The 24,000-nt window shown below is 38.3% G+C and overlaps 2 protein-coding genes across 4 annotated transcripts in view; one reads left to right on the top strand and one right to left on the bottom strand.

Annotated features, from left to right (window-relative positions):
- LOC115217113 (isoleucine--tRNA ligase, cytoplasmic) overlaps window positions 1-14,579 on the bottom strand; it is a 78,454-nt gene extending 63,875 nt beyond the window's left edge. Inside the window, exon 1 of one of the 2 annotated variants that reach the window (XM_029786712.2) lies at window positions 14,328-14,579. The gene's annotated coding sequence lies outside the window, so the exon portion shown is untranslated. The remainder of the gene's footprint in view (window positions 1-14,327) is intronic. The other variant, XM_036507231.1, reaches the window with a different exon arrangement.
- Window positions 14,580-22,770: 8,191 nt separating this feature from the next.
- LOC115217579 overlaps window positions 22,771-24,000 on the top strand; it is a 12,027-nt gene continuing 10,797 nt past the window's right edge. Inside the window, exon 1 of one of the 2 annotated variants that reach the window (XM_029787327.2) lies at window positions 22,771-23,034. The gene's annotated coding sequence lies outside the window, so the exon portion shown is untranslated. The remainder of the gene's footprint in view (window positions 23,035-24,000) is intronic. The other variant, XM_029787326.2, reaches the window with a different exon arrangement.

Raw genomic sequence — 24,000 nt, 5'->3', positions numbered from 1 at the left:
GGAACAAACTGCCGGCATCAGTTGTTAGTTGTCGGAGCTCTACATCCTTCAAAGCTCCCATGCTTCCTGAGATTCACCAACACTACACCTGATTTTTTCCCCTCCATACACACACAAGCATGTATCTGACTCATACACTCTTCACTTCCCAGACATTTGTACATTACTGCATATACTTTATACACACTTTTAACAAGTTGTGGTGCGCCTGAGCACTGTATACAATAATTTCATTATTACTATTATTATTATTATTATTATACTGGTTGCAGAGTACTGAGTTACACCATGCTGATGACATTTTCCAGGGTACTGACACTTATACCTGCAGTACCTGTTATAGCTTGTGAGTAAAGTGCTACATACAGTTGTTGAATGGCAAAGGCAGGTCAAACATGAATGCAACACACACACACAATTATTTAAGTTATACAGATTTCTTATCTACTGAAAAATCCTGTAAAATAAACAAAATGACTATAAATCACCAAAGGCTGAAAATGATATCAGGAGTTTTGTTTTTCCCTCTTCAGCACTCGGGATTACCCTGTCAAATGTAATGCCTATTTATTCACATTGTTTTTAATTAATCATGCATTGTCTCTTAGCTTTGAGAGTTCAATGGTGTGATTGTTTATTTTTAGAATGAGGTTGTAGGGTAGGGGTGAGAAGCTGGATGTGGCCAGTTTGAATGTAAAACAAGTAGAAAATTTGGGCTCGATATGGCTTGAGGGTTAAACCATCATCATCATTTGATGTCCACTATTCCATGCTTGCATAGGTCAGATGGAATTTGTTGCCTTTCATCCTTTTGGGGTTGATAAAATAATACCAGTTGAATACTAGTAATTAACTAGTCCCCTCCCCCAACATTTCTGGCCTTGTACCTATAGTAGAAAGGATTATCATTATTTTCTATGATTGGGTGCACTTCCTGTCATCAACCTATGCCCATTTCTAAGTAGGGTGATATTTCCTCATGACCAAACAGATAAGTTACAATATGGCTAACCACTAAGGGCTACAAGCTACAGTAACACCCACCCTTAGTGGTTAGCCATATTGAGATGGCTAGTATACCTCACATTGTCGTGCAGTTACTGTTTACACCTCGTTCAGAGATTTATTATTGTTATGTTCCAAGCATCAGCTTAATAATGACAAAGTTGTTTTAAATTCTTTAATCATTTTCAAAAATTGAAACAAAGGCAGTATATTACCACAAAAAACATGGTAGCAAAAGGATTTAAATAGAGCTGATGAAGCATGTTCAACAACATTGATTTTATTATTACCACCTCTACCACCACCAACATCACCACTACAACCATACTTGCCTTGGTTTCTTAGTTATTAGGAATGTTTGTAACTGGTGTGCTCTCAGGGTCTACTACTTACAGTAGATCAACACCCTATGTAGAGTATTCAAGACAAGAATACACACAAACACACAGATGTACATGTATATTATACAAGGTTTTGGTTGACTTAAGGGATTATGGTAGAAGAAACTTGCGCAGAATACTACACAGCAACACGGAACCCAAGATCACATGGCTGGGAAGTTAGCTTCTTGGTTACACAGCCACATATGTACATATATATATATATATATAAAATTATAAATTAGGGTATCTGAGAGATACCACCACGCTGAAATAGCAGTCAAAACCTGACCCTAAAGCCACATTAAATGTTCATATAGCACTAGGAGAGTAGAGAGAGAGAGAGACAAAATAGACTAGCAAAACAATTTTACTGGATAATTCCAGATCCTGGATTTCTGGCTTTGCATAAGAGATACTCTGCCTTCTTCAGTGGAATATACTCAGATAGCACATAAATACAAATATATACATATATATATATCATCAGCATCATCATCATCATTTAACGTCCATCTTTCATGCATGCATGGGTAAGACAGTTAACAGGCGCCAGCTGAGCCAAATAGAACACTGCCCTAAGCTATTATCTGTTTGACATGACTTTTACACTCTGCAGAGTGGATTCAGTGCTTTTTACGTGGCACTGACACAGGTGAGGTTAGTTCCGGCATGATTTTTACAGCATGGCAATCAGACATTAAATCCAATTTATATGTACCTTTTATTGGTAACCTGGTATAGTCAAGTTATGTTATTTATATAAACAATATGTTTAAATATAAATTTCTCAATATGTCTAAACATGCACAGCATTCCTCAAACACTTTAGAAGCAATGTTAGGTAAACTAACACAAACAAAGTTAAGTCCTTATGCAATCATACAAATAGCAAACTTGTCTAAAATGTGTCATCATAACTGAGTAATATTAATATTTCATACATTAGATATCACCGTGACCGACCAGGCTATCAGATTTTGCTACACATCACTGGTTACAATGCACTTCACATTGTTTTAGCCTTCAAATGACGCCACCCCACTGGCTAAGCGAGCAGGCCAACAGAAGAAAGAGAGAGAGAAAGTTGTGGCAAAAGAGTACAGTAGGGATCGCCACCACCCCCTGCTGGAGCCCCATGGAGCTTTTAGGTGTTTTCACTCAATAAACACTCATAACGGCCGGTCAGGGAATCGAAACCGCGATCCTACGACCGCGAGTCCGCTGCCCTAACTACTGGGCCATTGCGCCTCCACACATTAAATATAGTGTGAGAAATATATACAAGTAAAATGGGGATACACAATGCTTAGATCTTTCTTAAAAGTATTAATAATGTTAAGTGAAACACCACCAACAAGGAGTCATGAAATGAGGTCATTTTCTCTTGGACTGATAGAAGTCTACCTCTTCACTTGGTCAATGACACTGTGTGCAACCTGGCACTCCATCAGTTACAACAAAGTGTGTTCCAGTAGAGCCAGTGAATGGAAAAAGCCTGATCTTGAAATTAATGTGCAAGTCACTGAGTATTCCGCAGACACACATACCTATTTCTTTACTACCCACAAGGGGCTACACACAGAGAGGACAAACAAGGACAGACAAACGGATTAGGTCGATTATATCGACCCCAGTGCGTAACTGGTACTTAATTTATCGACCCCCAAAAGGATGAAAGGCAAAGTCGACCTCGGCGGAATTTGAACTCAGAACGTAGCAGCAGATGAAATACCTATTTCTTTACTACACACAAGGGGCTAAAGAAAGAGGGGAAAAACAAGAACAGACATAGGAATTAAGTCGATTACATCGACCCCAGTGCATAACTGGTACTTAATTAATCGACCCTGAAAGGATGAAAAACAAAGTTGACCTTGGCGGAATTTGAACTCAGAATGTAACGGCAGACGAAATACAGCTAAGCATTTCGACCGGCGTGCTAACGATTCTGCCAGCTCGCCGCCTATACACAGCCTGAGAACATCTGTGATTTTCTGATACAATTTCCCTACTTAAAAGAGATCTAAATTAAAACCTTATGTCTCAAATAATTAACTTAATTATTTCACTAAATTTGTCGTTGCTTTTAAAATTGATTAAAACAAGGAGAATACATTTCAACAAATAGATTAACTGAAGGGTTAATGGCAAAACACTTTTAAGAAAAACTGGGTCAGCAATCAGCCTCTATGTAGTATCTCCCCAAATACTTAACCCTTTTGTTCCCATATTTCTGTTGAGATGCTCTGTGTTTCTTTCAATTAATTTAAAATATAACAAAGAACTTAGTAAAATAACTTAGTTGTCATTAAGCTAGTGTTAGGAACATAAATTGTGACTAAGGTTTGGTGGAAGATTTTGATTCAAAACTTTTGAAAACAAGACATTTCTACTACAGAGCAAGAGGCGGTTTCAGCTGGGTTGGTAACAAAACGGTTAAATAACTAGAATAAAATATAAATTAAATAAAAATAAAAAGGAACCCCTACTTTTAATAAACTGAGTATCTGTAATAATATTTCCCTGCTCCAACAGAAAATCTTAAGGTGAGCTGAAGCTTTTGGAAGCCAAAGAATGGATAAGGATTTCCAGCAGCGTATGGTTTTAGCTCTTGCTGGTCAACAGTTCCTGACAACTCTCAAAGGGATGATTGACCCTTTCGTTACCATATTTATTTGAAGATGCTCTGTGTTTCTTTCAATTACTTTAAATATAACAAAGAATTTAGTAAAATAACTTAGTTATCATTAAGCTAGTGTTAGGAACATAAATTGTGACTAAGGTTTGGTGGAAGATTTTGATTCAAAACTTATGAGAACAAGACATTTGTACTACAGAGCCAGAAGTGGTTTCAGGTGGGTTGATATCAAAAGGGTTAATGTGACGCCATCACTACTGCTTTCTACATGGCACCAGCATGAGTGCTTTTAACCCTTTTGTTCCCATATTTCTGTTGAGATGCTCTGTGTTTCTTTCAATTAATTTTAAATATAACAAAGAATTTAGTAAAATAACTTCGTTATCATTCAGCTAGTGTTAGGAAGATAAATTGTAACTAGGGCTTGGTGGAAGATTTTAATTAGGAACTTCTGAAAACAAGACATTTGTACTCCTAAGCCAGAGAAGCTTCAGGTAGGTTGGTATCAAAAGGGTTAAAATAGAAGGCAAGTCTTCCAAATTACACCCTATCATCACTGTTATAGACAGTGTAGTCCTAGATAAACTGTCTATTAAAAAAAAGGATGGATGTGATCGTTACCTGCGTCGCCTCACTGGCACTTGTGCTGGTAGCACACGAAAAAAAACATTCAAGCGAGGTTGTTGCCAGTGCCACTGGACTGGCTCCTGTGCAGGTAGCACATAAAAAGCACCATTTGAGTGTGGCTGCTGCCAGTACCGCCTGACTGGCCCTCGTGCCAGTGGCACATAAAAGCACTCACGACACTCTCAGAGTGGTTGGCATTAGGAAGGGCATCCAGCTGTAGAAACTCTGCCAGATCAGGTTGGAGTCTGGTGCAGCCATCTGGTTCGCCAGTCCTCAGTCAAATCGTCCAACCCATGCTAGCATGCAAAGCAGACGTTAAACAAAGATGATGATGATGATGATGACATCTCCTATCATCAAGAAACTATATCTATCACTCATAGTAAGTAAATAAGGTGGGACTGTAACCTAAAACATATATAATATCTCTTCCCTACTGTACAACTATGTGTAAGTAGCAGGTTTTAAGGCAAACTTATTCTACAACTAAACACAGTTTGTAGACACAGAACATATGTTGCATACTCAGCACAAAACATATATATATGCACAGATTAAAAATATTCTTTCGCTTCAGTGGATTACCATGGTCATACAAATGCTTTTGCTATTTACACAAGCAAAATACAGCCAAGTGGAACACTGTCCCAGGTGAAAGAATGACAAATAAAAATAAAGACTTCAATACAGAAAAAAATGTCTTCAATAGTGGGAAATTAACGATGCATAAATACTAAATACAGTTAAGATACAAATATTGCCATGGTGATCGGCTGAATACATGAACGGACTTTTATCATATTACTGGCAGTATCGCCCGGCGTTGCTCGGGTTTGTTTCGACCCTTTAGAACTGGAATTTTTGAAAAGTAAAAACTTTGCATTATGTAGCTTGTTATTCTCTTTACGTGAACATTTTTCTAGTTGAAATACACCGAAAAATTACGACACAGCAGTAAAAAAATCATAAAAAATAGGGATTTTCATAGAAAAAAAGCACCTTTTTGATGTAAAAAATTTTTGGTGTTAACATGATCCGATTTGAATTTTTTCTTCTACGGAAGGAAGAGCAAGCCTTCTTCTATCATAATCTCAATTTAGGTCAACTTGCATCGCAGGGTCTCGGAGGAGATAGTGTTAGTTGAAGGCTACCAAACCTGCCATACACAGACAACTTCAGCTTTATATATAGAGAGATGAATCCGCAATACACTGCTCCTTGTCACAGCTGAACACTGCCCCACAATAGCACTAAATGAGTAAGCCCAATAGGGAAGTTTCTATGTGATTATACAACCCCCTAAAAACAGCAGCCAAATTTCCCTCAAATTACACTCTGCATTAAAAAGATCTTAAAAAGGCACTTTTGTTATGCACATGTCTGGAAAAAGATATGATGATCATAGTAGAAATATTTTGGACCATAGTTTTGCTCAATTAAGTTTGATAATCTGAAGTTAAAAAGGACAAAATGGCAACCCTGCTTGTGGGTTGCATTTGAGACTTTACATCTGGGTAAATTTGAATAAATTTTGTTGTGTTTTGGGAGAGTCATTATGCCAATAACAACACATACACAGATTCAACTCTACTTCTTTATTATTAATTAATTATCAAACCAACTAACTGATCGTTTGTTTAATGTGCAAGTTAATCAATCAGTTATTTGTTAAAGTTCTTTTGTGGCTGTTTGCAACTTTCACGTCAGCAATTTGCAAATCCAATATAAAAATGAAGTAAAATTTGAACCAACTATTTGGTTTTAAAAAATAATTCAGTATGGAAGCAACAACTTAGTATTTAATTTGGTCTTAACCTCAAATTTTAATGACTAAATGCATGAAAATATATTACACTTGGTGTTACCTGGACAATAACAACCATCTCCCCACTTTCCTGGAGAGTTCTTCCATAAAAAGAAAATTAAGCTAACATAATTATAGGTAGAACTATAGGAGAAAATAAATAGTAATTATATTAACCCTTTTGTTACCAACCCGCCTGAAACTGGCTCTGGCTCTGTAGTACAAATGTCTTGTTTTCATAAGTTTTGAATTAGAATCTACCACCAAACCTTAGTCACAATTTACATTCCTCACACTAGCTTAATCATAACTAAGTTATTTTACTAAATTCTTTGTTATATTTAAAATTAATTGAAAGAAACACAGAGCATCTCAAAATAAATACAGTAACGAAAGAGTTAATGAATGTTTAAGATTATTTTCTGGCCTATAGTTGTGTTATTTTATCTTAACCCTTTGTTATTGAATTCAATTTTTGCAGCAGTTGTACTGCAATCATATAGACCTTACATAAAAATACATTATACTGGGTCTTGTTAGTTTTTTAAGCAAACTTTTACCATGGTCAGTTGCATATTCTGTTATTACTTTTCACAGCCATGCATGCAATACACTATTGCCAGGGCAGTGTTGCTTGTTGAGTGACCAGCCCATCAACAGGCACTTTATAAAGTTAAGTTCAATGTACATATAAACTTCAACAGCAAATAATATTTCTCTCACAGTCACATTATTACATCCAACACACTACGAAAAATTTGAAAAGGCCAAATTGAAAAGCTTATGAGTTTTCAAGTGAGAAAGAGAATAACTTTGGCTGAATAAAATACAAATAGCAATGTGCAGAATGTAAGAAAAATTTATTTTCCATTAACCCTTTCATTACCAACCCGGCTGAAACCGGCTCTGGCTCTATAGTACAAATGTCTTATTTTCAAAAGTTCTGAATTAAAATCTTCCACCAAACCTTAGTCACAATTTATGTTCCTAACACTAGCTTAATGATAACTAAGTTATTTTATTAAATTCTTTATTATATGTAAAATAATTAAAAGAAACACAGAGCATCTCAAAATAAATACAGTAACAAAAGGGTTAAAAACACAGTGAGTTAAAAGAACATCAGATTAGAAGGTTATTTCTTTCCAAAAAAGGCTTCTCAAGAAGTTAAAAAATATGAAATAGAACTCATAGTTGCAATGTATTGTCACTGCTCTGATTGAAGGGTTAGTGTTAGGGTTAGGGCTTGATGTCATCAAGAAGCATAAGTTGTCTTGAAGAACCTCAGAATATTCAATGGAACCAAATTAAGTGTTGTCAATGATTTGCCTATATGAGAGATTTTCATTGGAGTCGTTTAAATAACAAATGGGATGGTCATGATTGGAACATCTTTCGTCAAAGCTAACCTGGGTCTAAACAACAAACATGTTTCTTAAAAGTCTCATCCCTGTTAGTAATTGAAACTATTTTCTTCTCATGCTAATAGAAACGAGAACTAAATTGCTAAAAAAAAATCAATAAAATTAGCATAACCAACAACAATAAGACTTTTCCATCCTTAACATTAACTAAATATATAAAAAAAAACAGCTAAAATTTACTAAATCCTAAGAATCCAAAGACCCAGCATTCAACCCCTCTTTCCTAAAGCAATAAGTAAATGAAAGATAATTTAACTCTACATAGGGTGTTGATCTACTGTAAGTAGTAGACCCTGTGAGGGCACACCAGTTAAAAACATTCCTAATAACTAAGAAAGCAAGACAAGGATGGTGGTGATGGTGGTGGTGGTAGAGGTGGTAATAATAAAATCAATGTTGTTGAACACGCTTCATCAGCTCTATTTAAATCCTTTTGCTATCATGTTTTTGTGGTAATATACCGTCTTTGTTTCAATTTTTGAAAATGATTAAAGAATTTAAAACAACTTTGTCGTTATTAAGCTGATACTTGGAACATAACAATAATAAATCTCTGAACGAGGTGTAAACAGTAACTGCACGGCAATGTGAGGTATACTAGCCATCTCAATACGGCTAACCACTAATGGTGGGTGTTACTGTAGCTTGTAGCCCTTAGTGGTTAGCCATATTGAGATGGCAAGTATACCTCACTTGGAACATAAATTAACAGGAAATCTAGATGGAATGTTTAAATTTCGATCACTTAAAAACAAGAAGTCTGCATGATCCAAAGAACATTCTCAGGTGGGTTAGTAACAAAATGTTTAATAGACTTTATTATAAGTCTGTGGATCAGTTAAAACAATGTTAGTACTTCCATCATATAGAATCTGTCATACACACAGTATTCGATGCTGGAGCGGTGTGGCTGTCTGGCATAATGATTTATTGATGAATGCTGTTTGTCCACTAATGGTGATTATGATGCCGATAAAAAAAAACCATAAATGTAATGATAGTGGCAATAATGATGAGGATATTGACCTTACTATTGATAGTGCAATTTCCAAATATGGAACATAATTTCCATTCATCCACCCCCAATTCCCCTCACATCCATCAACTACATCATATATTCCCAGCTGGTTATAAGATTATCTAATCATTGAATGATGCCTGTAGCATGTCCGATTACAGGCGTATTGCTGTGTACTTGTTGCACAACAGAAATTTTGTGTAGTAATACCCAATGAACATTGCTTATATGATGAATATATTTGTGGTTATGTATATACAGCAGCACTTCACAAAGCCATGTGTTGCGGAAGCTCTGTGTGTGTGTATGTGTGCGTGCATGAACATAGGTTATAATTTTTCTTTATAAAGCAAAAGATCAAGACATCTGGCGTTTTGCTGTACTCAAGAAGGCCCATCTACCACAGCAGAATTGATACTAGTGCCACATTAAAAGCACCAGGGATGGTACTATGTAAAAAGCATTGGTGCCATGTAAAAAGTAGTGGTACCGGTGCTTCATAAAAAGCACCCAGTACACCCTGTAAAGTGGTTGGTGTTAGGAAGGGCATCCAACCATAAAAACCATGCCAGAACAGACAATTGAGCCTGGTGTAGCCCCTGCCCTTACCAGCTTCTGTCAAGCCATTCAACCCATAGCAGCTTGGAAAATAGACATTAAATGATGATTATGATGATGATAGCAAATTCAGAAATTAATATTTTCTCATGTATCAAATGAGAGAAAAAGCTTCCAGTTTTTGGTTGTTGGGTCACACAATTGATAGCATTATTGCATCTATGATGCAGAGTTCAGAATTTTAGTGAAATATTTGGTTTATAATGTATAACAACAATGTTAATATGGAAGATTCTTTAAATATTTTTTGGCTCAGCTGAGCTAGTTTATATCATCTGGATCTAGAAAATGTGAGCCTTGATAGCAGTATGTATAGGAGTGGCTTCAGTTGGGCAGAACCTATTACTATGTAATGGTCTATTACTCTTATGGTTATTAATATTAGAAATTTATTTGTGCAGAGGATTACAAAGTATGTGGGGAATCTTTTTTTCTGAGAGAGCCTGTTTGAGGTTTGCTTTATGTACATATAAGAAGTGTGTAATAATTGTGGCAAGGTATGTCATGCATGTCTGGAAATTATGACTCCTGACATATATATCTGATGCTTGCCTTTAGTGTAAGAGGTAATGTTGTTTAAAAGGTGAGGGGTCAATGCCGTGTGTAACTGTGATTTGGGCTTCTTTCAGTTTCTGTCTACCAAATACCTTCACAAGGCTTTTGGTTGGCCAGAGACTATAGCAAAAGACACTTATCCAAGGTGCCATGCAGTGACACTGAACCTAGAACTTCTTACCACAGAGCCACGTCTGTGCCTTTCCTTCGCCCTCTTCACAATGAACCCGAGGCTCCTTCAGTCCCAGGCTTAATGAACCAAGGGCTTGTCAGTGACCTAACATGTTGGCTACCAGTGTTTAATCATAACCTAACGCCCGTCAACAGTCTCCCCACACACTCCAGCTACAGATCAAATAGTATCACTGTTCTGTAAGTGCTGGAGACAGTATAAGATTAAAATAAATCTTAGTCTGACAGAAATATCTGAGCAGAGCTTTGCAGGTGGTAAGATATGTTTACGTGACAGCTCCTCCAGCGACTCCCATTACCAAACTGGTATCACACAAACTGCTTTTGTTTTCCTCTGAACTTCATTGGTAAAGTGGAGGTGCATGGCTTGGTGGTTAGGGTGTTGAATTTACAATCATAAGATTTTGGTTTTGATTCCTGGAGTGTGCAATGCATTGATCTTGAACAAAACACTCCTACATGGCCTTGCTTTTTGCTTTTTGAGCCATATAATTAACTAACTAACTAACTCAGCTGGCAAAAATGAGTGATCATGTGACAGACTAGTGTCCTGTCCAGGGACCGGGGGGGGGGGATATAGACACCACATAATAAACATCATCGTTTAACGTCCGCTTTCCATGCTAGCATGGGTTGGACGATTTGACTGAGGACTGGCAAACTAGATGGCTGCACCAGGCTCCAATCTTGATCTGGCAGAGTTTCTACAGCTGGATACCCTTCCTAACACTAACCACTCCTGGAGTGTAGTGGGTGCTTTTTATGTGCCAGGCGAGGCTGGCAACGGCCACGATCGGTTGGTGCTTTTTACGTGCCACCAGCACAGAGGCCAGTCGGGGCAGCGCTGGCAACAGCCACGTTCGGATGGTTCTTTTACGTGCCACCGGCACTGTATCACAACTACAATTTCCATTGATTTTTGAGCGATTTCGATTTCAGGCCTTAGAAAACCAGCCCTATGAATTATTCATCTTTTACACTGGCAAAGGCAATTCTCTAATAAATGCAGAGAGTGTACCTCATCATCAGTATAAAGAAAATTAAGCTAATAACTCTGAATGTTCCAAATCATCCATTTGTTTGTAAACTGGTATTAATAACACAATGAAATGAGTGTACTGAACTGGATGTGTAATATCAGTGTGCAGGAATAACAGAACATGAATCACAAGGATACTAAGAGGAAATGTAGGTTTTAGAAGTATTTGCAGTGATATGCAAAAAAGAAGACTCGCCGGCATGCTAACGTTTCTGCCAGCTCGCCGCCTTTTTCATCTGTCTAAATACCACCAAACAATGACCACATTTTCAATTACATTAATTTTGAAATTAATTCGCAATTCCTTGAAATTACCTCCCCTTTTCTTAGGGAGTCCTCTAGGAGGGTATTCATTTTTTTTTTTTTAACTTCACCCAGAGGGATATTTCATTGAAAATACTTTGTTTATATCATCCAGTACAACTACCCTGAACTTATCTCAGTTTATGCCAGCTTCTCGTCGAGCCAAGATAATTTTGACGGGACAGTAATTTGTTTTCACGGCGCTAGTTTTAGAAGAGAACGGAATATTGCAAAAAGAAGTGAGAGAAGCGAAACTGGATCGATCGAACTAGGGTGTTGCATTCTCATGTACGATGCTAGGAACTGCTGGTCAGAAACTGATTTTGTACAAAGGGACGAGGTGATGCACAGAAAAAAACACAAGCAAAAAAGAGATAAGATGATACTGCAGTTTAACATGGCACACTCACTGTTGATCAGCAACTTGTATCGTTCGACTGACAAAAGTAAAAGGGAAACATAAACTTAGGACTATCGAGAGCTAATTGAAAAGATTGAAGATATTATTTGTGTGCGTGTATGTATGTGTGTGTGTGTGTGTGTGTATGTGTGTATGTATGTATGTGTGTGTGTGAGAGAGAGAAAGTGAGTGAGAGAGAGAGGGATACAGGAAGGGGTAGGAAAATCGTGACAATATTTAAGCGAACAATTTCGTCATTCAAACAAGAATAGGCAAACGTTACACGCACACACAAAACATCTTCACAGTCATGAAACATCAGGTCATTAAACTCTTATGCTTGTAGTTCCTCAACCTGCTAGAAATAGCAGCCTTACCTCCTTTAAATCACATTGTCTTGGAAAGGGGGAACATAGTGAATAATGCTTTTAAGACACCTCTAAAAAGACCGATTAGTTCTGACTGTAAACCTATTGGTCGCAGATCTTCAATATTAAGCATAGAACAAAATAAATGACAAAATTTGTTGCACACACGCCGCTGTAATCACGCATCCAGATATTTCTTACCGTATCCTTAGATTTGTTTGCACTTTATTTTCCACACTGTTTATGATGTGCTAATAATAATAACGAATACCCCAAACTCTTTCTTCATCATTTGTTTGTCTAAAGATTAGGACAATATGAAAATGTGACGTCCAAATTCTTCTCAGGAGTATTATTAACAGTCAAAAGAAAAAAGTTTTCTTGATCGCGAAACGAAAGCTAGTTGCAAAGAGTTGTGTTGTGAAAGTATTGTTTAGCGCTAGTTCAGTCCTTTTTCATATATTTTGGGAACCGCATGCCCCATTAAACGAATCCCTTTCCCAGAAATTTGACCGCTGTTTTTAGCGAGTCGGGCAACTATGGAAAGTTCCCTCCTTGACTACTCGCGTGTGAAGGCGGAAAAGTGCTACAGATGTGTGAGAAGAGATGATGCAATCTATCGAAATAGCATTTTACTCGACAGTATTTTCAACCATTGACGAAAAATTATCGAGTGAGCCCAGGGGAGCGGTGTATTGACGATCATGCTTTCCAATAAGGACTCATGCAAAGCAAGCGAAGCGACACCAATTAGGAATCGAAGTAGAAAAGTCGATGTATAATGAAAAGATAAAGAGAGAAAAGCATTCATGATTTCTCCTTAAAGAAGATCCTTTTACTTTATAGGGCTGAAGTAGGGATCAGGACTATGTAACTCTTATGCTTTACATGTCAGCGACATAAGTACTGTATTGCTTCAACTAAAAATCGAAAGCAAGTCGCGAAAAAAAGTTATAAAAGGACATGTTGCATATTTGTTAAGGAGGTCGATCGGCTTGTTTTAGACATAATGCGGACAGCTTCAGCTGTCAAGGGATGCTTAACATAGTAAGAATAAAGCAGTTTATACCAATAATATCCGTTACCGTGTCTTTGTCTTTACAAGATACGCTTGTCTATATTTGTCTACAACATAAAACTGTTGTAATTGCCCATCAACTGCATGTATTTTCAACCTTTTGTCGGTTCACCGAATTAGTATGCGTTGTCGCGCTAAACGGGTTACGGTACATTATAAGCTTTTTCAAGTGTTAGGTGTAAAACACACACACACAAAACAGATTTTTAAACAGAGAAGGGCTCACACCATCACACAATGCGACAAAGGAACGAACACACACCACCAGTAAACTGCATAAAAACACTCGTGATTTCTAAAATATCTGGCGTCATTTTTCTTACCAGTATCAAGAAAACTTGTGCCTCATATATTTGATTAAACCGCATAAAGCTATCCAGGCTTTCAGGACATAGGCTTTGATATTAACGAAGAAAAAAGCATCCACACAAATTATCTCTTTTCATCGTAGGTGGTTTCTGTTACCTTCGTTTGAAATCTTTGTTTTGTTGTTTTCAAAGGCAGATCCTTAATTGATGTCCATGCAGGGTTTTCGGTCAAACTATGATTAACGAAAACTTGTATGAATCCGTCCCGATCACAACAAAGAACGGTCGTTCAACCTAAGAGAAATAGCAGCCAAATCCCTCTCCAAATACATGCTATCTCAGTAAATGAACAGATGCATCAGATAGCATAGTCTTAGATATCCACTACAGATGGGATAGCCACGGCTGGGACGACTTTGATCATATTTCACTCGAAGCCAGCTCGATCAAGGCTAAGTTGGGGGCTAAACAACAACTTACATCCGATAACAGAAAAAAAAAACAGATGAGTGTATATATATATATATATATATAGACAAAAGAGACATAATCCTAAAAAAGACTTACCTAAACGTGTGTGTTTTTGTCTTTTTTTAAGCAACAGGGTTTCAGAAAATTAATTGTTCAAATGACTTTCAGGTGTTCAGGTGTGGAATTACTGAAACGGTACTTTTCAGTAGTTGAGGGAATTGTTTGTTGTTGCGTGTTCGATCGGAATTGAAGATTATTCTAGCGACGTGTTCAATCCGGACCAAATGTCTGCTCGTCGTCGTCGGCTTTAAATGACTCAATCACTATGATGATGACGGCGGCGGCGAAGGCAGATGCACAACACGTGCCCAATTATACGCATGCGTCGAATCAAGCGGAGGTAATGCCCGGATACTTAAACGAAACTACGATAGAACTCTTCTTTCTCTTATTAACCGCTTTAGCTTTTACTTGTTTCAGTCATTGAACTGCGGCTGTGTTGTTATTGTGGTGGTGGTGGTGGCAGTGAGCTGGCAGAATCGTTAGCACACCGGGCGAAATGCGTAGCCGTATTTCGTCTGCTGCTACGTTCTGAGTTCAAATTCCGCCGAGGTCGACTTTGCCTTTCATCCTTTCGGGGTCGATAAATTAAGTACCAGTTATGCACTGGGGGTCGATGTGATCGACTTAATTACCTATGTCTGTCCTTGTTTGTCCCCTCTGTGTTTAGCCCCTTGTGGGTAATAAAGAATTCGTCTGCTGCTACGTTCTGAGTTCAAATTCCGCCGAGGTCGACTTTGCCTTTCATCCTTTCAGGGTCCATAAATTAAGTACCAGTTATGCACTGGGGTCGATGTGATCGACTTAATCTGTTTGTCTTTGTCCCCTCTGTGTTTAGCCCCTTGTGGGTAGTAAAGAAATAGGTATTTCGTCTGCTGCTACGTTCTGAGTTCAAATTCCGCCGAGGTCGACTTTGCCTTTCATCCTTTCAGGGTCCATAAATTAAGTACCAGTTATGCACTGGGGTCGATGTGATCGACTTAATCTGTTTGTCTTTGTCCCCTCTGTGTTTAGCCCCTTGTGGGTAGTAAAGAAATAGGTATTTCGTCTGCTGCTACGTTCTGAGTTCAAATTCCGCCGAGGTCGACTTTGCCTTTTATCCTTTCAGGGTCCATAAATTAAGTACCAGTTATGCACTGGGGTCGATGTGATCGACTGAATCTGTTTGTCTGTCCTTGTTTGTCTTTGTCCCATCTGTATTTAGCCCTTTGTGGGTAGTAAAGAAATAGGTGGTGGTGGTGGTGGTGGTGGGATGGGGCGCTGCTTTGAGGTACTACTTAAGAATAGTGGTCCCGGTGCGCGCACTCATGTACTCGCGCAACCGCGCTGGCTAGTCATAGTATTTATTTCTGTCGGTCTCTTTCGTTGAACATCTAGGTTATGGGATGTAAACAAACCAGCACTGACTGTCAAGCGGTGGTGAGGGACAGACACAAAGACAAACATACATACACACACACACACACACAGGTACTACTTAGGAAGAGTGGTCCGGGTGCGCGCACTGACGTACTCATGCATCCACGCTAGCTAGTCGTGACTAGTCGATCCTTACTTTGTGTTTTTCTTTTATTTACTTTGTGTTTTTGTGTTTTATTTACTTTGTTTTTAAAAAATTATTTATTTTGTGTTTCATTTACTTTGCTAGGTAATCGTTGTAGGATCGACTAGTCACGACTAGCTAGTGCGGATGCGCGACTGCGCACACCGGGACCACTCTTCTTAAGTAGTACCACATACACACACACCTACACACAAATACTTAATTACTACAAGCTTTTAACGTAGTTCTGATCGAAGCACATCATTTAACCCGTCATAACTCTTTTTAACTTTTGGTATTTTCGGGAAATTTTTGCCAATTTAAAGCAGCAAATATTAATATTTGAAATATTTATGCTTAATCGATTTTAAATAAAATGTATATTGTTTTAACTCAATACAGTGATGCACCACCAAATTCGTGTACAGGCAATGCACAAGAATTTCAGCATTAAATTCCCTCTTGTATTCGATCAAACAATAATGTCCTTGTTAAATATATTTTAAAATTACATATTTTATTCATGAAAGTAGCAGCACACCTTCTCAAGTCCCCACCACCATCGGCTTTGTTTCCTCATAACTTTCAGGTGTGTGAGTGGCGGTTATTTTTGTTTTCTACAAATACCTTTCAGATGTGGAGGCGCAATGGCCCAGTGGTTATAGCAGCGGACTCGCAGTTGTAGGATCGCGGTTTCGATTCCCAGAACGGGCGTTGTGAGTGTTTATTGAGCGAAAACACCTAAAGCTCCACGAGACTCCGGCAGGGGGGTGGTGGTGAACCCTGCTGTACTGTTTCGCCACAACTTTCACTCTTTCTTCTGTTTGCCTGCTCGCTTAGCGGCAGAGTGATATCATTTGAAGGCTAAAACAATGCGAAGCGCATTGTGACCAGCGATGTGTAGCAACATCTGATAGCCTGGTTGGTCACGGTGATCACGGTGACCTTTCAGACAGTATTGATTGTCATTATATCGAAATTTACAGAGAAAAAAATTGGTGGGTGTTAACACATGCTGAGACAATGTTTTCAAAATTTCAAGTTGTATTTTGTAGATATATGTGATGTGAGCGCCCCCCCCCCCCACCAATTTTTTTTACCATAAATTCCTATATAATCGTAATCCACACCATCTGAAAGGCATTTGTAGAAAATTTCATTTAGAAACATCTATTTTTCTGAATGTTATGAGGAAACAAAATCGAGAGGGCATACTTGTGTAGGTGTACAAGAAAAACTATTAACTATACAAATCTGGAGCATTATCATTTTTTTCTTTAGAAAATTGAATGACATATGCTTAGAATTTACCCTAGTTACACATACCAATGAAAAGCAGATTAAGTTATATGAATTATGCTTTATCTTATTTTACTTCCTTGTCATCATCATCATCATCATCATCGTTTAACGTCCGTTTTCCGCGCTAGCACGGGTTGGACGGTTTCGACCGGGGTCTGGGGAGCAAGGGACTGCCCCAGGCTCCAGTCTAGTCTGGCAGAGTTTCTACAGCTGGATGCCCTTCCTAACGCCAACCACTCCGCGAGTGTAGTGGGTGTTTTTTACGTGCCACCTGCACAGGTGCCAGAGGGGTCTGGCATCGGCAACGTTCGGATGGTGCTTTTTTTATGTGGGGGGTGCAGAAATATAGGGGAGCACCAGTGGGGAGGGGTGGTTCAGAGAAATGATGACAGGTTCTCGGCAAGTAGAACGTAGGATATCAAGAGAGGGGTAATGCATGGTGAAATAGCGTATAGAAGAGGGGGGTTCGAAGAGTAGACACCTATTATGGTGGTGGGAGAAGCGACATCCGGTATGGATGGAGCAAAAATATAGAGATATCCGTATTGGTGGTGGGGTGGGCAGGGCGGGTGCACCGCGAATACACGATGGTTGATGAATACACGAGAGGCGAGATGGGTAATGGATAAATTAGTTAAAATAATTAGATAGATATAGAAATTAGTTAAAAATAGTTAGATAGATAAGAAAGCATGTATGATTGATGGGGAAGTGAAATAATAAATAAGCATTCAACTTATCTGTTAGATGAATGAATGAATGAAAGAGCAGAAGTTTGGGGCTGCGTTTTTTTTTTTAAATAAAGATTGTCCGGAGGAAGAAGGCGCGAATACACGATGGTTGATGAATACACGAGAGGCGAGATGGGTAATGGATAAATTAGTTAAAATAATTAGATAGATATAGAAATTAGTTAAAAATAGTTAGATAGATAAGAAAGCATGTATGATTGATGGGGAAGTGAAATAATAAATAAGCATTCAACTTGTGTGCGTGAAAAAGCAGTACACATATAGCAGTACTCATTGGTGAAAGTAAAAGCTTTTCTAAGGCTGAAGATAAAGCATAAGTTCACAACATACAAGATAAAACTAGATAAAATGAAAAGTGAATATTAAAAAGCAACATGCAGAAAGGATAAGTTTTACGATTACTAATAAATAAACAAAGGGGCATGATACTTTCATTAACATCCTTTGTCTTTTACTTGTTTCAATCATTTGACTGTGGCCATGCTGGAGCACTGCCTTGAAGGGTTTTAGTTGAACAAATCAACCCCAGAACTTATTTCTTTCTAAAGGTTTATCTTTTGCCTTTTGCCAAACCACTAAGTTACAGGGACGTAAACACACCAACGCTTGTTGTCGAGCAGTGGTAGGGGACAAACACAAGCACAAAGACACACATAGATACATACATATATATATATCACCATGATGACCGTGACCGACCAGGCTATCAGATGTTGCTACACATCACTGGTCACAATGCGCTTCGCATTGTTTTAGCCTTCAAATGACGCCACCCTGCTGGGTAAGCGAGCAGACCCAACAGAAGAAAGAGTGAAAGAAAGTTGGGGCGAAAGAGTACAGCAGCGATCACCACCACCCCCTGCCGGAGTCTTGTGGAGCTTTAGGTTTTTTCGCTTAATAAACACTCACAACGTCTGGTCTGGGAATCAAAACCGTGATCCTACAACCGCGAGTCTGCTGCCCTAACCACTGGGCCATTGTGCCTCCACACACACATATATATATATAAACATATATAATGTATGTAATAGTATATAGAAATTATATTATATATTATATATATACACATATGTATGTATGTATTATATATATATATATATATATATATATATATATATATACCATCCCACCCATGCCAGCATGGAAGGCAGACATTAAGCAATGATGATGATGATGATGATTTTATATATATATAAATATATACGCACACTCAACAGGCTTCCTTCACTTTCTGTCTACCAAATCCACTCCCAAGGTTTTGGTCAGCCCAAGGCTATAGTAGCAGACACTTGCTCAAGGTGTCACACAGTGGGACTGAACTTGGAACCATGTGGTTGGGAAGCAAGCCTCTTACGACACAGCCACACCTGTTGATTTGAGAATATTACAATAAAAATTAAGAACTACAGCAATTTAGTGAAAAAGAATTCTGCAAAATTAAACAAATGGAAAACAGTAAAAAGAAAGAAGATAAAAAAACTCAGGTCATCATCATTGTCATTATTTTAACGTCCTCAAGGCGGCGAGCTGGCAGAATCGTTAGCACGCCAGGCGAAATGCTTAGCGGTATTTCGTTTGTCGCTACGTTCTGAGTTCAAATTCTGCCAAGGTCAACTTTGCCTTTCATCCTTTCGGGGTCGGTAAATTAAGTACCAGTTACGCACTGGGGTAAATATAATTGACTTAATCCGTCTGTCTGTCTGTCCTTGTTTGTCCTCTCTGTGTTTAGCCCCTTGTGGGTAGTAAAGAAATAGGTATTATGCCCGTCACGGCGTTCTGACTTCAAATTCTGCTGAGGTCAACTTTGCCTTTTATCCCTTCAGGGTCGATAAATTAAGTACCAGTTGAGTACTGGGATCAATATAATCGACTTACCCCCATCCCCAAATTTCAGGCTTTGTGCCTATAGTAGAAAGGATTATTTTAACATCCTCTTGCATGGGTTGGATGGAATTTAATGAGGCTGATTTTCTGTAACCAGATGCAAATTCTTAACGCCGACCCTTACTTGTTTCCAACCAAAGTAATATTTTCTATGGCTAGACTTGCTTTTACAGAACAGTGGGAATCAATGACATTCATTTACAAAAGTTGTATGATGTCAAGACAAGGAGTAAATAAATAAACAGAATAAAATGGTATGCACACTCCTCAGCTATACACTGCATCTGGGAAAACTGGTGTTCTCTACTAAAAATTAGGCAGGGGGGGGGGTCTCCGAAAGGGGTCTCAGGGAGTAGTGTCCCTTCCTTCCTGAGCTAGTTTTCCACCACATTTCTTTAAAATCATGATAGAGGCCTTGGTCTCGGGACCACTCATGTTTAGAAACTGAGGTTGAGAGTAAGAGGGGCATGCTCCCTTTTGTAAACCCAGCCCCAAGAAAGCCTCATGATAGCAAGGGAGAATGGGCACCAGCCAGCCCAAAGGTTGGGGTAGTCTGCACCTGCCTACCTCGGTTGCTATGGCATTGAGGTAGATCCGGCCACCCCATTAATGGGGAGAAAACCCGGATTTAAAACACTGGATGATGATGATGATGAATTATGTAACAAAAGTTCACTAAATCCTCTTTCATTATTAGATTAGGTCTATCATTTGTTTACACATACTGGTTTCAAATTTTGACACAAGGCCAGTAATTTTAGAGGAGGAGTAAGTCAATTGCATGGACCCCAGTTTTTCAGCTGGTACTTATTTTATTGACCCCGAAAGGATGAAAGACAAAATCAACCTTGGAGGAATTTGAACCCAGAATGTGAATTCGGAAGGTGTGCCACTTATTACTTTGTCCAACAAGGTAAGGATTTTGACAGCTCGCCACCTTACCTGTCTATTCATATCAGTTGTGCAATAGGTAATTGTGTAACAGTCTTGTAATATTTCATCATTCAGCCACCAGGGTAAAAATTAGCATAAAATTGACATTAGCTTACTTTAACATACATTCACTAAAGATATGTATGTGCAGGGAGGGGGGCACATGTGTGGGTGTGGCTCTTTTACTGCTTCTTTTTCTGTTTTTTTCTGGGGTTTTTTTGTGTGTCTGTTTTATTCTGTGGAATGTTCGTATGCACTTTTGGTTTTCATTGCTTTTTTTTTAACAATTTTACTTGACTTATTTATGCTTTTTGTCCTCTCTTTTATCCATTATCTAGCAAGTTGCCGTGCACCTGAATACTGCATACAATAACATCATTATCTGTTTCTTTATTACCCACAAGGGGCTAAACATAGAGGGGTCAAACAAGGACAGACAAACGAATTAAGTCGATTACATCGACCCCAGTGCGTAACTGGTACTCAATTTATTGACCCTGAAAGGATGAAAGGCAAAGTCGACCTCGGCGGAATTTGAACTCAGAACGTATACACAGACGAAATACCGCTACGCATTTCGCCCGACGTGCTAACGGTTCTGCCAGCTCGCCGCCTTTGCATACAATAACTTCATTATCATGCATGCATACAAATATACATACATGCATATACATACATATATACACATATTGTAGAGGTGCAAGGGCCCAGTGGTTAGGGTAGCGGACTTGCGGTCATAGGATCGCGGTTTTGATTCCCAGACCAGGCGTTGTGAGTGTTTATTGAGCAAAAACACCTAAAGGTCCATGAGGCAGGGTGTGGTGGCGATTCCAAAGCCTTGTGAGTGGATTTGGTAGATAGAAACTGAAAGAAGCCTGTTGTATTTATATGTGTGCATCTGTGTGTGCGCGCACGTGTATGTGTGTGTGTTTGTTTGTGCATCTGAGTTTGTCCCCCCCCAACATCGCTTGACCAACACTGGTGTGTTTACGTCCCCATAACTAGCGGTTCATCAAATGAGACCAATAGAATTAGTACTAGGCTAACAAAGAATAAGTCCTGGGGTTGATTTGCTCAAATAAAAGGTGATGCTCCAGTATGGCCACAGTCAAATGACCAAAACAAGTAAAACAATAAAAGAATAAAAGAACTCTTTAGCATTTAAACGGGCCATTTCAGGCTCAATATATTCTACTTGTTTTATATTCAAACTGTTGAAATCTGGTTTCTTACATCTACCCAACAATGTCATTCTAAAGATAAACAATTATATCACTAAAATCTCTAAGTTACAAGACAATGCATAATTAATTCAAAACAATATAAATTAATTATGTCTGAGGAGAGTCATTCTCTTTTCATGCCTTATTAATTTAGCACACTCACCAATTTCCACTCATTTCCTTATTTATTTTTATCAAAATTTTTGTTGCAACTTGCAGCGTTTTCAATAATCATTAACCCTTAATTAGTATTAAATTTGAGGGAGTAATCCGAATGCTAAAAGGTTAAATCTTAAAACTCTTTGAAACAGATTTTGCGATATCTGTTTCTCTCACAGTCACACATCAGGGTTACACAAAAAAACCAATCACATAAACTGAATTGTATTCACACATGCACACGCACGTGCTCACACACACACACCACACACACACACACACACACAAATACATTGTCACTTACCCTCACAGACACTCAATAATAAATCCACACTCATGTTTACTCATATATATACATATATCTATATATATATACATATATATATACATATATATATACATATATATATATGTATATATATATATATATACACACACACTCACACACACACACATATACATATATATATATATATGAATGTATGTATGTATATATATATACACTCGTACAAACACATTGTCATACAAATACATTAATACATACACATTCACACAAACACAATCAAATATAAACATTCACACATACATATAACAACATGCGCACACACACAAACACACACATTCTTACAAAAGTACACTGATAGATAAGATAACTTCTATAGTGCCATCTGTAACACTCTCAAACCTAGAACAGAGCAGGCTACTTTATTTAAGATTTGATCCCAAGCCTGCTTTCCCCAGCACCACAACCACATCCCTGATAGACAGTGCTTCCAATACACAACTCTTTTCTATCACAGTCAATAAGCTCTGCCTGAAACAATTCCCGTATACTCTACCCAAGAAGCTCTCAAGTTTTATAACCAACACCATTCAACTCTGCAGGACTGGAACATTTATAATATAAAGAAATAATTGGATTAATCACATACAGCCACGTACAAACGGTAATTTGGTTGCTAATGAAATTTTTTATCTCAAATCTCCCATTTCACAACTGGGATCTTTTCGGTTTGAACGGCAGTTTTTTCTAGCGGTGTCATATGAAATTGTCACCCATAATTATGACCCTAGTATCGATCTATTGCATTTCAATCTGTTTTAGGGTTAGGGTTAGGGTTAGGAGTGGGGGGAAGGGTATTTTTTTTCTTCAGAAATGTAAATAAACCCAATCTGTTTCTTAAACGAGGGACATATTCATACGGCACAGAATGTTTTCACCTCAATAGACGTCATTGATTGGTTGAAATTGCAGAAATTGAAGAAAAAAAACAACAAATATCTACAAACTATAGAATTTTCTTAATAAAGCCAAGAGAAAAAGATGTTTTATAAACACATTCTACTAGTATACGAAGTTTAAAAGTGTTTAGTTACATGGAAATTATTTTTAAAAACTGCCGTTCAAGCTGAAAAGATCCCACAACTGATTTGTCTTACCTTGTTTCCTTCATATTCACAATTAACCCTTTTGATACCAACCCGGCTGAAACTGCCTCTGGCTCTGTATGTGTTCCTCAGCTGGACAGGGCGCCAGTCCATCGCAGCGTTACTCATTTTTGCCAGCTGAGTGGACTGGAGCAATGTGAAATGAAGCGTTTTGCTCAAGAACACAACGTGTTGCCCGGTTCAGGAATCGAAACCACAATCTTACGATCATGGTGCTGACACCCTAACCACTAGGCCACGTGCCTCCGCATATAAAGATATACTATTCCATAAAGAATATCATCATCAGTCACTGGACTGCAGCCATGCTGGGGCACTGCTTTGAAGGGTTCAGTCAAACATGTTGACCCCAGTACTTATTTTTAAGCCTGGTGCTAACACCATTAGTATCTTTTTACCAAACCACTAACTTATGGGGACATAATCAAACACAACATCGATTGTCAAGCAGGGGTGGGGGACAA

The sequence above is a fragment of the Octopus sinensis genome, linkage group LG11 (assembly GCF_006345805.1).
Source record: "Octopus sinensis linkage group LG11, ASM634580v1, whole genome shotgun sequence".
In the NCBI taxonomy this organism is placed as follows: domain Eukaryota; kingdom Metazoa; phylum Mollusca; class Cephalopoda; order Octopoda; family Octopodidae; genus Octopus; species Octopus sinensis.
Note: the sequence above shows the minus strand (reverse complement) of the source record. Positions and strands in the feature narration are given on the sequence as shown.